We start from the raw sequence: 16,946 nt of genomic DNA on the forward strand, positions 1-16,946 counted from the left end.
ATTGTTTTTATGTATTTTTCACCATTTATAGTTCTCCTTTACAAAGAAGTAGCTTAATAGAACTGTCGTCTTTTGATTTGGAAGTGTCACAAGTGTCGTTTTCAGTCAAAGAAAAGAATCCTACTCTGTTTGATGGTCGATTACACTGTTACTCTTGTATTTGATTTGAATTGATAGTATTTCAAGCGTCGAAAGCAGTTTTCAAATTGAAGTTGAAAGTGTCGCCTTTGTCTTCCTTTCGTATTTTGAAGAGAAAATTGTTAGTACTGTTGCTTTAAAAGAAAAGATAATTCAGATTTGTACTTAGCATTCTTTTTGTCATTCACACATTAAGAAAGCGAAAAACAAATACATGCATGTGCATTTGCATTTAGACTGCTTGTTGATTTTGATTTAGGACAGTGCATCTAGTGTGTGATCTTTGCTCTATGTTGAAATAATCTCGCTTCTCTTTCCTTAGTAGCTAGGATTTTCATTGCAAAAAGAAGAGTAAACGACTGTTTATCAACTTGGATTGCATTTTTAGGAATTGTATATCTACATCACGCGGTGAACCTTAAAGGAAAACTTCTTAAGAAAGATCAACTGTAAAATAAATTCAATGAACATAAAAATGCTTTGGAACCTAACGCACAACATTTAGAAGTCTAGGCTAGAGAAGTATTCTGGTGTCATAAAACCTGGTAACTATTGCTTTCATCGTAGGTTGGGTGATTCCTCCTCTTTGAGACGACAAGTGCCAGTATGGACTTGTGCTCCCACATACCGTCGAGTATATATTGGGAGACCACAATAGGCTATATCCTTTATCCTTAGGAAGCCATGTCTGCCGCCCTATCGATCGCAATGCACTGAACACAGCATTCGGGAAGATTGACTGCCGTACCATAAAAAGTATTCTGCAGTTTTGCGATTGGTTTGGTAATCCCTCTGTCTAGATTTCCAGAGTAGTCTCTTTCGTTCCTTTTCAGACTCCTTAAAGGAAAAGGTCCATCTGAGCACTTGTCACTTCAAGCTCATTAAAAATCGAAGGCGACTAGAGTCATCTTTAGCTTTTTCTCGACTCTTAAAAATTGAAAAAGCAAGTTGTGTCAAAGTGTCTAAAATTCATTTAATTCGGAATCACATTTTCCCCTTTATTTTGAGTTGATCAAGTAATCTGCAATCGTGGAAGAAAGTCAATCGAAACCCCGTCGTTCGCAGAGACTAACGAGTCAACTGTCTTTGACTCCAGAAACGAAACTATTTCGGACCAAGCGAACTTGTTTAACTGGATCAAAGTCCCCTGGTTTGCTTGGAACTTGTGTTCCAACATCCTCAGAGACTCCAATTACTCCAACCATTTCTGGTATCCCTGCCTCTACAGAAGAAGTTCTGCAATCACAAGAGGACATTAGAATTGATCCTAGTGTAATGGTAAACACTTCTATTCTTGAACCGGCTCCATCTATAGCTGATTCAGAAGGTGTTATGCCTCCAACATCTGTCGCTGCAGAGTCTATACCTTCTTCGGCACCAGAAATATTTTACAGAGCTGACGGTCTACCTCTCCCCCTGGATTGATTGCTATAGAAGAGATTGTGGAGGATCTTCCATCGAGTACTCCATCGCATTTTGGAGCTGGGAGAACCCTATATCCTTCTTCGTCAAAAGTTAGTCTCCCTTCATCACAAGTTCTTGTAGAATCACTAGGAAATCTTTTGGATAGACTCGATATGTCCGAACAACCGTCGACATCCAGGATTGTGTCATCTGACGCAGCAGCAACGAAACCTCCTGCTGCTACTCCAACAATGTTCGCTAGTGTACCATCTGTCCCAACTAGCTCTCAACCACTAGATGGAGTCCATCCAGGGACTGTTTCGACAGTATGGTCTGTTCCCGTTTGTTCGTCTGGAATAATATCTGGAATCTCTTATGTTGAGTCTCAGCAAATTGATCCTTCGCAACAGTATCAATTTGGGCAGTCCGGTCCCCAAAGGACAATCTTTCCTTTGAGCACTAGATTGCCGCCGTATGGGGGGCAGTATGCCCTTTCATTGTTCCCTCCGGGAGAACAACCATATGAGAGTTCACAACAGAATTCGGGTCATGCTAGAATTACATCTAGTGGTTGGGTGCCAATACTGCCTCAACAACCAAGAGTTGTATACTCAATGCAAGTCTACCTGTGTCGAATATCCCCACTACATCAGCTATTGTGACGGTGTCGCAAGTACAAGCGTTGCCTGTTGTATGCCAACCTCAAGTTTCTCAGGTCGTAATACAACAGCCTCTTGTCTCCACGACACAACCACAATCACCGATTAGTGGGTCCTTAATTGGAGTGACCCAGGCTCAAGCGGGTACTATTACTCCTCATCTTGGTCAAACAGCCAGTATTGGACAACAACAAATGGCTTCACAACCATGGCTGGTACAATATCAACAACCGCAATTCCAACAAGCTTACCGAGGACCTGAGCAACAAAGCTTTGCGGGTAATGGGCAGCCGTATATTCAAAATGGTCAACATCAATCATATCATAATGGTTATGCCCATCAGCCTTACCAAAGTTACCAGCATCAAATACATTATCCTGGTATGCAAAGACGCATTGCTCAGGCGATCCCATCTTATCCTGGGTATGCTTCGCCGAACCTGAATCAACAGTTGCCCTTCGTGGTGACTTTAGAGTTACCAGATCTAAATCGGCTAACAAACAATCCAATTGCTTATGCCCCTTGGTGGTTGGAGATCTCTCATAAACTTCCATCAGATATTCCTAAATTCAATGGAAATCCGGGTGAAGATCTGTCGAATCATGTGATGACCTTTCATCTGTGGTGTTCGTCCAACACTCTCAATGATGATTCGATTAGGCTTCGCCTCTTTCAGAGAATGTTAACTGGTCTGGCAGCAAAATGGTACATCGAATTTCCTAGAGCTTCATTCGATAACTTCAATGCCCTTGCCACCACCTTTTTAACCCATTTTCAGTTACCAATTAGGTACAAAACAGGAATGAAGCTTCTTACAAATTTCAAGTAGACGACAGCCACTCACATATCTGATCATATTCATGAGTGGCGACGTCGTCGTAGAATGGTAAAAACATATGTTCCTGATCAGCTGCTAGCTGAATGGTTTATTAAGTCATTGCTACCTTCTATTACAGAAGATGTGGCAAAGGGAGGGGTAATCACTGAAGAGCAAGTCATTGCTCGTGCGCAATATCTAGACTTGATCCATACTCAGTCTGGCACGCTCTATGACAAAATCCCTGATGCTCCTAGACTGGAGTTTTCCATTCCTCCTCCTAAATCAAACAAAGACTCTCATGTCAGCGATGGCGTGATAGGTACGACTAGCACGAAAACCGTAAAGGCTACATCAAAGAAAGCCCATACGGTTTCTAGTCAAAATGCAAATGAGGAACTTCTCGCCTCAGAGGTTAATGCCGTGTCAACCGACAAAGGCAAAGAACCGAAGCAACCAAGAGGCAAGAAGAAAAAGAAAGGGAAAAAGAAGAAGCAGGATGAGTCGTCTCCTGAAAAATCTTCTGCAAACCCTTCTAGAGAAAGGAAACCCAGTCATCCATGCTTTATATGCGATGAGGATCATTGGACGAAAGATTGTCCACATAAAGCTGAGCTTAGGAAGTTCTTTAAGAATTCAAAAACCTCAGCGGTATTGACTAATCCGTTTCCAAACCCAGGAACCAATCTGGTTGCTAGTGATAATGCTTCCCCATCCCAAGTGCTTATGTTGTCCATTTCAAAACAGCAAAATGATGTTTTGATATCGACAAAGAATAAATATTACGAGAATCCACAGCTATCGAACAACAAGGCTACTGATCAACCTAGTAGTTCGACAACAACTTCGACCAAAGTTGTGCCACCCATCATTCCTAAGCTAACGATAAAGCCGCCAAAGGGAGTAGTACACAAATCGACATTTAATCCTCATGCTAGAGCAACACAAAATTATAATATATTAGAGGACCTGGCCCAATCGCCGTCCACTATGTCGACACTTGAGGTGCTGCAAAATTGCCCCTCCCAGAAATAGGCTCTATTATCAGCAATAGGTGGGATTGACCCAACAGATTCCAATCTTGTGGCCTTTAATCATAAAGGATATGACCCTCAGTTACCAACTCAGCTCGCTTTCTTCATTCAAGTGAAAGCCCTCAACAAAACTGTTCATCGAACAATTATTGATGAGGGGGCATCTACATGTATTATGTCAATGAGTTGCTGGAAAACTTTAGGCTCACCACCCTTGTCGTGATCGTCAACGATGTTAAAAGCATTTGATGGATGAACATACACCCCATACGGGATTTTAAGTAAGTTGCAAGTCGAACTGAGGGGAAAAACAGTAGAAATTGATGTTGAAGTTATCGATGGAAACCTCGATTACAACATCCTAGTGGGAAGGCCCTGGATTTATGCTATGGCTATTGTTGTGTCGACATACTTCAGAAAGATTGCATTTCTTTTCCAAGGAGGAATTACAATTGTCGACCAGCAAACATTCCTCCCCAACAATTCACAAGTTACGTTAAGCATTCTGATGATCCACGGAAGCTCTTAGTTGCTTCAAAATATCAGAGTAGGCCTACTAAAAGACCCTACATTGATGGGTACTTTTTCCCTACCGCCTCCAAACAATCTGGCGGAAGTGGCCACGGTGGGAACCTGCAATATGGTATCTTCTATTCAGAAGATTTCCGAACACGATGTTAGCATGGATCATCACCAGGTATTGCCTCCAAGCCCAATAGAAATATTGTAGCAATCAATGTTTTCGGCATGGTTTCGGCATGGGAGGCAAACCCAAATCAACGCTCATCGAGCATTTGGATAGATAGGTCTAAGGAATATGGTACCTCTTCAGATCCTTGGTCGCATGTACATTCTACAGATGAAGGAATTGTTCAGTCAATGATGATAGAGGGGGCACCATGGGAAGATTACCACCATCGTTCCCATCTTCCAGATTACAAAAAAGATTGTTCCAGCGACCTTAATCATCCTTTAGTTTTTGATTTCCTATCAAATACTGTAAATATGGTGGATTCTGAGCGAAACCTGTCCAATATTGAAGAAACTATCGCCATAAATATCTCGACCAAACTAGATGTATTCATGTCGGATAATCTTGTTCTTCTTTAAAACTGGAAGTATATCATGCTCTCTTTCACAAATGCAGAGATGTCTTTGCATGGTCATATGAAGAAATGCCAGGCATTGACTCGAGCATAGTTGAACACGAAATTAAGATGTATCCAGATGTCAAACCAGTACGACAATGGCTTCGGCAGGTGCACCCGAAGAAAGCCGCTGCCATCAAGGCAGAAGTTGAAAAACTTCTCCATGCTGGTTTCATTTACCTGGTTCCTCTAACTGATTGGGTATCGAACATTGTTCCTGTGATGAAAAAGCAAGGAACGATTAGAGTGTGCATTGATTATAGGGATGTAAATCAAGCTTGTCCAAAGGACAACTACCCTACACCCTTTATCGACCAGATAATTGATGAATGCACCAGATGCGAAATCTTTTCGTTTATGGATGGATTTTTCGGGTATAATCAAATAAATATCCGCCCACAGGACCAGTCAAAGACTGTATTGATTTGTTCGTGGGGCACATTTGTGTACTGTAAGCTACCTTTTGGTTTAAATAACGCAGGGACAACCTTTCAGAGGGCAATGAATTATGCCTTCCATGACATCAAGAACATCATTCAACCATACCTCGATGATCTTCTGGCTCATTCGTGAAAGCAAACCGATCATCCGCAGCATTTGAGAGCAATATTTCTACGTTTCCGACACTACAAGATACGACTCAATCCACGCAAATGTGTGTTTTGTGTCGATTCTGGTCGTTTACTTGGCTTTGTAGTCTCAAAGGACGGGATTCGTCTCAACCCGTGTAAGGTTCAGGCAATCATCAATTTGCCTCCACCTTCAAATTTGCTTCAGATTCAGAAACTCCAAAGGAAAGCAAACTTTCTAAGGAGGTTCATTCCAAATTACGTCGAACTTGCTAAAGGTTATACGCATCTATTGAAAAAAGAAGTACCCTTCAACTGGGATCAGGTTGCGCAAGCTTCCTTTGATGCTCTAAAGGAATCCCTAATAAAAGCATCATTAATGTATGCTCCTAATTATCAAAAAGACTTTAACTTGTATCTGGCTGCAGCAGATATGACCATCGCAACGGTTTTAGTTCAAGAAGACAATGGAATCGAACATCCTGTCTATTATTTAAGTCGAAACTTAAATGATACAGAAAGCAAGTACTCCTATGTTGAAAAGCTGTCTCTCGCAACTGCTCAAGCAGTACAGAGATTTCGACACTATGTCCTCTTCCGAAAAACTACCATTTTGTCAGATTGCAACCCCATGACTTACATCTTGTCGAGACAATTGCTTGGGGGCAAATATTCAAAATGGATAGCAATTTTGAAAGAGTTTGATCTGGAATTCATAAAATCCAAATCAAAGAAAGCCCTAGTTTTTGCAGAGTTACTATGTGACTTCCCATCGTCATCCAACGATTCAACATCAAAAGAAACAATTGTGGATGAATCTTTGTTTTTAATATCTTCAAGCGATCCGTGGTATGGAGATATAATCATCTATCTCTAGACCCAAACATATAGGTCTAATACCTCTCGCTCAGAACAACGACGTACTCGATACCAAGAAAAAGACTACATGATCGTCGGTGATACACTTTACCATCGTGGTATCGATACAGTTCTGCAAAGGTGCCTCACCCATGAGGAGGCCGAAAAAGTCCTGAATGATTGTCATTCAGGTGCATGTGGGGGGCATCAATCTGGTTATGCTACGGCACAAAAGATTTTACGAGCAGGATACTTCTGGCCAACAATGTTCAAGGATTGCATAACCGCAGTTAGAAGTTGCCATGCTTGTCAAATCTTCGACCGCAAAACCAGAATACCACCCACACCTCTGCAACCAGTAGTTGCTATTGGGCCATTCGCCAAATGGGGCATAGATTTCATGACATGTAACCCCACCTCGGCCAGGGGGCATGGGTATATCATAGTCGCAGTTGACTATTTTACGAAATGGGCCGAGGCGATGCCTACATTAAACAACAGTGGCGAAACGGCTGCTCTTTTCTTTTTCAATCATGTAGTCTCCAGATTCGGTGTTCCACAAGCTATAGTCACAGATCATGGATCGCATTTTTGCAATCACATGATGGTTGAGTTGGCTGCCAAATTAGGACTGTCTCACGACAGCTCTACTCCGTATTATCCGCAAGCTAATGGGCAAGTTGAAGCAATCAACAAAGTCCTGAAACGCATGTTGCAAAGGATGATTGGAGTCAATAAACGGAATTGGCACCTAATCTTGTACTCAGCCTTGTGGGCATACCGGACATCGGTGAGAAATGTGACCGGGTTTACACCCTTTCAGCTGGTGTATGGCCTGGAAGCGATCTTGCCAGTTCAGTGCGAAATCTCGTCCCTCAAGCTCGCGGTCGACCTTCTCCCCGGAACTTCAGAAGAGGAGGCTCATTTCTTGGAATTAATCCAACTAGATGAAACCCATCGTGATGTCGCCTTGGCTAATGAAGCACATAAGAAATGAATCAAGGTGTAGTTTGACAAGAATGTCATACCCCGTGTCTTCTCAGAAGGTGACTTAGTCTTACTTTACGACCAGGGATGTGATAAATTGGGAGCAGGTAAGTTCCAGTCTTTGTGGATGGGCCCCTATATTGTTAAGTGTGTATTAGCAAAAGGAGCCTATGAGCTCATAGATTATGATGGGATTCCACTGTCGCAACCCCGAAACGGGTTGTACCTTAAGCGTTACTATGCTTGACTCAGTGTAATAACCTCTTCATATGCTTTTGTTACATTTTTGTTTTCGCTAAGAGTAATTGTTTTGGTTAGGTAATCCACTTTTACATTTGTTGCAGATGTCGAACCTATTGGAGTCATTTGTTGGATACACCGACGGAGCGAGTCGTAGTTCGCAGAACCTACTTTTGCGGCCTGGGCCATCTTTGATCCAAGCGCGAGTTAGTGAGTTTCAGAGGGGTATGTATTGGTCGATCGACAAACAACATCGCTGAATACAGTGCATTGATAGAGCTCCTCTCTGATGCCATTGTGCATGGCATATGCCAACTTGTCGTCGGGCTAGACTCACAACTCGTCATTCTACAACTTACCAGCATCTATTCTGTGCAGAATCCAACTATCTATCATATGTTCCTAAGGGTCAAGATTTTGGAAAGGCAGTTTGATTCTATTCAATACCAACACATTTCCAGAAACTTAAACACATTAACCGACTCATTAGCAAATTATGTGTTAGATAGACATTTGCAACATTTATAAAAGGAAAGCATTTCATCAATATTTGCATTAGGATCATATAACTTAACCAAAATAAAGCTCCGAAAATCAAAAATATATATATAACTATTTATAGTTTGCACATAGTGTTTTGTGTCCAAGACAAAATCGGTCATATGACCCAAAAACTCAAAATGCTAGGGGGCACCCTAGTCTAATGGTGCTGGTGATAACAAGTCACCGCCTGTGCAATCATGCGTAAAAGCCTAGTCCATCGACTTGGCACGCCAGTGGTATGTCGCTGTAATCTCAGAGGCAGCTCGTCGGTCCTCACATCCGGGATACCAAGGGTGAGACCCTCGATCTAATCCTGCAACACCGTAAGAGTCTCAGCCACATCTAGGTCATGAAGGACAGCCCTCCCTAGAGCCTCTCCTGCTGGAATGGCAGCTGCTACTCTCAGGCGCACTGCTGGTCGTACTGGTCCGATATCTACATGAGCACATGAGTTTTGATTAGTCTTGATAAAATAAAGCACAAGAACATTATAAAAGCAATAAACAGGGATATGGTCAGAAATTTTCACCTATGACACCCCACTGCTCGCCAGCCGGCAACACCAAATTTGGGTCACCCCGGAAATCCATACCAGCATACGGACACTCGGCATAAAGCATCTACTGACAGTTGAACCACTCAAAAAAGGCATCAGAGAAGGAAACCTGCAACTGACCAGCATGTCGGGCCATAAGGTCAACCCATCTCTGCATCCGTGGCTCAATCGGTGGTGGCAAACTGAGTGAAATGTACTGTGGCTACATTAGTGGGATCTTCTCCAAGGCGAAAGCAGTCAGAATAGAACCATAGCCAAAGTTCTTGGATCTTCCATTTTTCACCTTGGTAAGCTGTTCTTTTATCACTGGAAGTACTACATCACACCAGTTGAATACCTTTGGTTCAAGACATTCCAAGGCGTACTGCATATAGGACTTGTTGGCCAAGTGAAGGGCCGCACTACTAGCCAATCTAGCAAAGGTAAATAAAATAGTCCTCAAGGACCAGTCAGTGACATCTCAGATATTGATCTTGCTGTCCCTGCTCGGCTGAGATCCTTCTCTACAGTATCGGCGAATATAATCCCTCACGGATTCGCCCCCACGAGCGGAACCTGATAGTGAGAGAGGGGCACCACGCCTCGATAAACCGGTCAAGAAGTAGATGTCCTCAACAGTCAAGGGGATGGATTTGCCTCTGATTTGGAACACTTGGTTGGTAGGATCCAATGCATCAAGGAAATATTGCAACAAGTTGATTTGTTGCCTCATGCTAGATATGTGGAAGAACTTGAGTAAACCACAGTTCCGTAATGCAGTTACCGTACCCAGATCATGTAAGGTAACCATGTCCTCTTCTTCGTGCTCACGTTATCGCCATGTAACAACCATTTTGCTCCGATGAATCTCTGAAAAACAAACAAGAGAAGAATCAAGATCCTGATTTGGCAAAAAAAAAGGCAAAATTTCCATGCAAAATCAGTGCAAAAGTTTTCCTCCTTTTGCCCTTCGCACCCCAGCTATGTACTGGGTGAGATGCATATTAACTGGCCAATGGCCAGCCCAGTATGCATCGCACCTTTCGATGTATATTGGGTGCGATGGGGGCAGAACAAATTGTTCAGACCCTAGAGGCTCAGAAAAGCAGGAAAACATGCTCAGAATTCAAAAAGGAAAGAATTCAATTGAAGAGCTCAGGTTTAGCTCCTACCTGGTCCAGATGGCGCCAAAAATCATCCACAGAATCTTCCAGAATCAGCTGGTAAAAATCAAGGGGGAAAACACCTCCAGAGCTCCAACAATCCCAAATTCAAATGAAATGGTAAAATGAGGGGTAAAAACTACTTTTAAATTACTTTTCACATAATTCGAGTAGGGTATTAGTGTTTTAACTCATTTTTCAAGCATGTATTCTCATTTCTAATCAGTTTGATGAGGCAATTGAACAGGTAGTACGACCGTCAAAAGAACATAGTGTTAACGGTGAATTGAATATCAATGACCATTATCATGAGCAGTTTTACGCAAAGTTCAAGCTCGTTAAAAATTAAACCTAGCAATGAGCATATGTTCCACCAGAGTTTAAGCTCATTAAAAAATGAACCCACTTCCGGTAAATAACCATTGCGAATGCATTATCATCAGCTTTTGAGCCTTGGTCGTGTTCTTACCATCACCTCCACTCTGTTTTAGCTGATCATATGCCTCCATTTGATTGTTTACCCCTTTTGAGGAACAACTGCGATGAGTGATTCTGTTAGCCATCTTCTTTGCACTGCCATGATTGGAAAGTTCCAAACCTTACCTGGAACCAGCTGCTACCCGAAAATATCACTCGTTCCTCGAAAAACGAGTCTCCTTTAAGCTCTTTTCATCTGACTCGTAAAATATGAAAAGATTGCTGAGCAATTGGCCTCTCCAGCTCGTTAAAACGATCGGAAGTGCTATCCCTCCTCTAGATTTTAATCTTTTTGGACCTGAGGGATCATTACACAAAAATATCGAGCGCTTGTCTTGTTTGGCTCGTTAAAAAGGACCAAGTTATCTTTGTCGTTAAACTTGTTAAAACCAATAGCGACAAACTTGTCCATGCAGGCAAGAACGAGTTTCACTATCGCTAGGCTCGTTAAAATATAGCGACGGGTTTGCTCGAAGGGCAAATTATAGAACAAGCATATGTTATCCTCCTCAAGCTTGACAAAAATAAAGAGGTACTGGTCAGCAATGACTGGGGAAAAATTGGGAAGAAAACTTGAAGAAACTTTATTGGTAGCAAGTCGCTCTTGAACATGACACTTTCACTCCATCACCAGGATTGAGTCGAGTTGGGTTATTCCATTCACCGTTCATATTACCATTGGTCCACTGTACCATTCATTTTTTGGGTTAACGCTACCAATCCACTTCAGTGTCACCGATGTGTTCAAGAGAAGTCGCTCAGAGAATTCACCAACCCAGCTTGTGTCTCATCCACTGCAATACCTTCACGCTTCATTCTTTCATGAACGCCACCCTGAACCTTGTATCATCAGAGCGTTTTCACCTCCACAAAATCATTTGCTCCGTTCCGTGTCGTAGATGTGGGATTCATTAATGCCATCCTACGACGGGTCACTTCTTGTCGACGTCAGCTCATTATCCAAGAAGTCGACCTAGGAACAACCCTTTCAGTACTTTGAAGCTTGCATGCCTCAATGGCAACTTTCTCACTTCTGGCGATAGGTTTACATTAATGGCCTTCAACCGAAAGATTTTGCGTGGTGTTCGATACCAAGTCCCTTTTTCACACCACGTAAATTGTACTGTCATACCTTGAGGGTCATTATCATTATTGATGATTCCTCTCACGTCTGTTAACAGATTTCATCATTGGCTGGTAATCAGGCAATGTCTTTCCATGTTTGACTCTAGAACATCTTTTCACATGGATCAACTTGTACTTCGGGCAAAGATTGAACGAGTTTGAAGACCCCGAATCTAGTTTCATCCATCCGGGCTGCGATATATTCAGGAAAATAAAGACATCAAATGTACATCATTGCTACACAGATAATCATCCAAGCCAAAGGATGATGGCTCTACCAGAATCATCAGTCTGCCACACAGACGGTTGTCTGTCCTATGTACATGAGAATGAATTTATAAAGCTGAGCATGGGAATGCCTGCCTCAGCTAGATCATGAAAATATAATGAAGATAATGTATTGTATTGTATCTTATTACAGGTCGCCTTCCGATTCGAAAAAACCTCAAATCCTCATGATAAAGCATTTCACCTGACATCAAAAAGATTTACGACCTCATGCTTTAGGGGGCAACTGTTATAGACATATTTGGGCATTGCAACCCCAATCACATATGTCCATAAACCAAGGGCTTCTAAGTCCCTAAAAGTGTTGTTTCATACCCTAAAGGAGCAAGGTCAGCTGATTACATCATCTCCCAGAAGTTCTCCATGAAAAATTGCTCAGAACTGGTCAAAACTAGACCATACAGACTGCTCAGTGCTAAGGGTGCGATGCATCTCACCTACCCTTCTGTGGGGTGCGATGAGTGAGAGCAGACAAATGGCAGAAGCAGTTGGCTAGGTGGAAACCCAGAGAATCTTCTAGAAACTGCCCATTTGACACTTGCCTCTCTGAATTTGCCTAGGGATGAGTAAGAGATTATGAATCTCCAAGTGGAACCAAGAACTATCAGAGAGAGGACACTAATCAAAATCCCAGAAGCTGACTCACCCACATGCAAACATCTATATATGGATCCCTCATCCCAGAGATCCAAAGGTTGGAATCTTGTATTTTGTAAGGAAGTGCTGTTGGTTTCTTTGTGGAACATCATAGTGTTGGGTGATCTAAGCTTTTCATGAGGTGAAGAAGGGCTTTCATGCTGGGAGGATGACACTGGGTCAGATCAATGGGTTGTAATCCTCTCTTCTACTCTTTCTATCAATAAAGCTATTTGAGTTTTCCTCCACATTCTTGTATGTTCGAGTTGATATATGCATTTGTGTGGTCAATATATATCTGGTCCTATATTATTTATGATTGTAGATCTCTGTGCTTTGATGGTATTATGCTGCTTTGATTTTACAGGTGCTCTTTGAAGCGGGGTAAGCAAGGGAGAAGCGGCAAAGATCTTTCAGAGGGGAGAGGAAACAAGCAAGGAGCCAAGCGAAAGACTGAGGTTGGTACTCTCTGCTTCTCTCTCATCTACTTCTCATAAAGAAAATCACAAGTAACTTTAGTTTGTTTGTTTCTAAGATAGCTACCCGTCTTAGTGGGACTAGCAGCTCTGAATGGACACTAGATTTCCCGATAACAATCTCTCATGTAGCCTATTTAATGGTTGAATAGACACATGTTAAATTGTCCTATTGTCCCACAATATCAACATCTCTTGAATTAACTGGAAAACTATCCATATTGATTTTTACTTCCACTTGATCTATTGAAGATACGATTTCTCCAAATCACAATCAATTCCCTGTTTGTAATCATTAAACTACTAGTCATTTTATGGATAGGCTTCCATCTATAGAGATACATGGATGCCAATTTTTGTACTCACAAGTGATTGAGGAAAGTAGTTTAGATATAGAATGTACTCTAGTCAATGTTACAACATTACCCTCATCTAATTGTAAAAATTCTTCATCATGTACATTTATTATACAAAAAAATAAAAAAATAAAAATCTTCTATTGAAAAATAATATATATCATCACCGATATCTCGTCAAATTCGTGCAAAAGAACTTGCAGCTCCAAAGAATTTATACATCTCTATGAAATTTAGCTCATTAAGCCTTTGATGTCATGATTCCATCTTTGAAGTCTGTAATTCATCATCCTCATAAATCCCCTATAAAGAAAAGCACATTTCCTCCTTGCAAAAATCTCTAAAACTAGTGATGCAGAGGAAATTTGTCTCTTTTTGGAGCTTTCACAACCCTAACTCCTCTCTTGATTGAACTGTTATGTATTCCAATCCTCTTTCCATATTGATGATTGTGTGTAACCCATCAAATTTATTCAATACAACTAAATAATGTTTCTATATATATGGTTATCATAGGAAACTACTAGATAATGGCTCTGATTGGCCTCTTCCTAGAGTTTGCACTGGAGGACAACATCATATAAACACACCACTAGAGATATATTTCAAGACATGTGCAAATATCTCGCCATCTTTGTCGATTCTCATGTTTTTCTTATCATATTTCAGCCAATGACGAAGCACTGGGGAAAGAAACATGGAATCTTGGGTAGGGCACACTATTTTCCATGAAGTTTTGAATTCCTGAACTGTTAGGATATTCCTACACATAGGAAATAGTTAAGTTCAACTTGGTCTAGTATAGAGTTAGGTATAGAGTTAGGTAAAGTGTGTTTCTTTACCGTTGTACATTTTGTAACTTACAATCTGACGGTCACGATATGTAGTGATCCGACGGTTCACTCTCTCCTCGGTATTACCGACACTTGATCCGTGGCTTGACACCCGATTGGTCCATGAGTTCTATTTAAAGCGCATGGAGGGTCATTGTTCGGGTAATCCGTGCATGAGAGAAGCTTATGTAAATTTTCATTCTTTGATTAATAAATTGCCTGTAGTAGCCACGTTGGCACAGGCCGTGGACTGTTTCCCTCTTTGAGGGTTTTAACCACGTCAAAAATACTGGTGTATTGATCTGTGATCTGGTTGTGAGCGGTATCCTTTTGGTGTTCTTTCTGAGGAACTTACCCTGTAAATTCCTACATGGTATCGGAGCTATTTGAGGGCCGCGTCCGTTGGTGATCCAAATCTAAAGCCGGTAGAACTGCATGCGGCTGTCGTTTCCTAGATCTACTGTTTCTGACTGCTTTCGGGCCGAGAGGACTGCTCTTTTGTGTTCGAAGCATCTGTTCCAGTGAGGAACCCCTTTCGTTTCACGCGAAAAGGTTTCCGGTAGCCCTAGCTGCGTCATTTTTAATATCTGGAGGTATACAGTCTTTATTTGCAGTTTACTGTTATTTTCTCTCTGCTTATTTCGGTTTCGGTTTATTTAGCTTTTTTTTTAACCGGATCTATACCTTTCATTTCTGCGTATGCTCTTTGCCCTACGACTCTGTGCGATCTGAGCAAATCAGAAACAGAAAGGAAGGATTTTTCTCATGCGTATGCTCTTTTCCCTGCACCTTAGTGTGATCTCGGAAAATCATAAACATTGAGAAAAATATTTAGTTTTTCGGCTAAAGCTAACTTTGAGCCGCAAGGTTCATTTTTTAAAATATCTAGTTTTTTTGGCTAAAGCTAACTTCGAGCCATAAGGTTTGTTTTCTTTGCATGTTCGTGTTGGGTTTTGTGTTTTGTGTTTTGTAGGGAAAAAGAGCTTTCTCAAGGCAAGCACGCAAACCAAGGCCCCCCCCCTCCTCTCTCTCTCTCTCAAATTTTTTGTATAGATCAATTGGTTCAAAGCTATTTTAAGAGAGTAGAGGTCTTGGGTTCAAGTCTCCATTTTGTGGGGGCAGATTTTTTCATTTCCGCACATTCGCGCACTTTGCGAGCAACTTCAACAAATTTTTTTTCAAAAAGCCATAACTTCTTCATCCGGAAGCCTTTTTCAGAGCCGTTTTTTTTAAAACCGCCTAATTTTTTGAGATCTATCCATTGGAACACTTACTTTCAGCATCTTCAGCTTCAGTTTTTAAAAAAAAATGGAAAGTCCATGCCAAGTCATTCTTGACAGCACTAACTACTTCCAATGGATAGCCTACATGGAAGATTTACTTAGAAGTAAAGGTCTCTACAGAATAGCCACAGGCCAAGAGAAGAAACCAAAAGATGAAGACAAGGCTGCAAAATGGGAAAATAGACAAGATCAAGCACGTGGTTTAATAGGGATGTCTATTTCTCCTGATCTTAGATTCCATATTGCAGAACTTGAGACTCCTCATGAAGCATTGGAACAAATCACTAAAGTTTTTGGGATTAAAAATGAAATTAGAGCCCATCAACTTGAAAATGAGTTGCTTACATTGGATCCTAATAATTTTTCTTGCATTGAAGATTTCTTGTTCAAATTCAAGACCCTTAGATATCTCTTGGAAGGTGTTAAGGTTAAGAAAGAAGATAGTAACCTTATTTATTCCATCCTTACTAAGTTGGGACCAGCCTACTCTGTATTTGTTTCCACCTTCCATTCTACAAGGGAAGCTTTCATTTGTCAAGGAAAAGACTACAAGGCCCCTTCCTTTGACTCTTTTTGTGATTCTTTAATAAGAGAACAAGAAAAACTCTTACACCTTGGTCTTCTTAATCTTGGAAACTCTTCCAAGAAAGCGTTAGCCGCCTAGCAGCAACCAAATTCAAAGAATCCTAAGAAGTCATATCCTAAAAAGAATGGTCCTAAACCAAACAAGGGTCCTAAGCAAACTCACCCTCAAAATGAAAGATCATTTCAGCAAAATGATAAGACCAATAAAAACAAATGGAAGAAGACTGATAGACATTGTAACTTTTGTAATCGAGATGGCCACTTAGAATCTAAATGCTTTAAGAAGATGAAAGCCTTGGAAGCCGCAATGAAGAAACATAACATTCATGTGGAGCATTCTTCAACTTCAACTTCAACTTCATCTTCAGGAATGGCACTTTCTGCATGTCGTTGTCAATCATCTCAGTCTGGTTATGCATTAAATGTATCTTCTTCTTCTCATTCTCATGAGTGGCTCATTGATTTTGGAGCCTCTTATCACATGGCCAAAAACAAAGCCATGTTTTCTTCTTTAAATGATTGTAACACCAAAAATATATATGTTGGTGATGATAGATCTCTTAATGTTGTAGGGACTGGAACTGTTCATCTAGACAATGGTCAGTTTAATGATGTATTATGTGTTCCAACCTTATCCTGCAACCTTCTATCTGTATATCAGATAACTCATTCAGGTGAAGGTAAAATTGTTGAATTTTCACCTCATGATGTTGTAATCAAGGATCTGAGAGATCCCAAACAGATTCTAGCTACTGGTATTGCTGATGATTCCACAAGGTTGTATAAGTTTC

The sequence above is a fragment of the Pinus tabuliformis genome, chromosome 5_2 (assembly GCF_031772625.1).
Source record: "Pinus tabuliformis cultivar Carrire ecotype Pingquan chromosome 5_2, CPIR1, whole genome shotgun sequence".
NCBI classification, from domain to species: Eukaryota; Viridiplantae; Streptophyta; class Pinopsida; order Pinales; family Pinaceae; genus Pinus; species Pinus tabuliformis.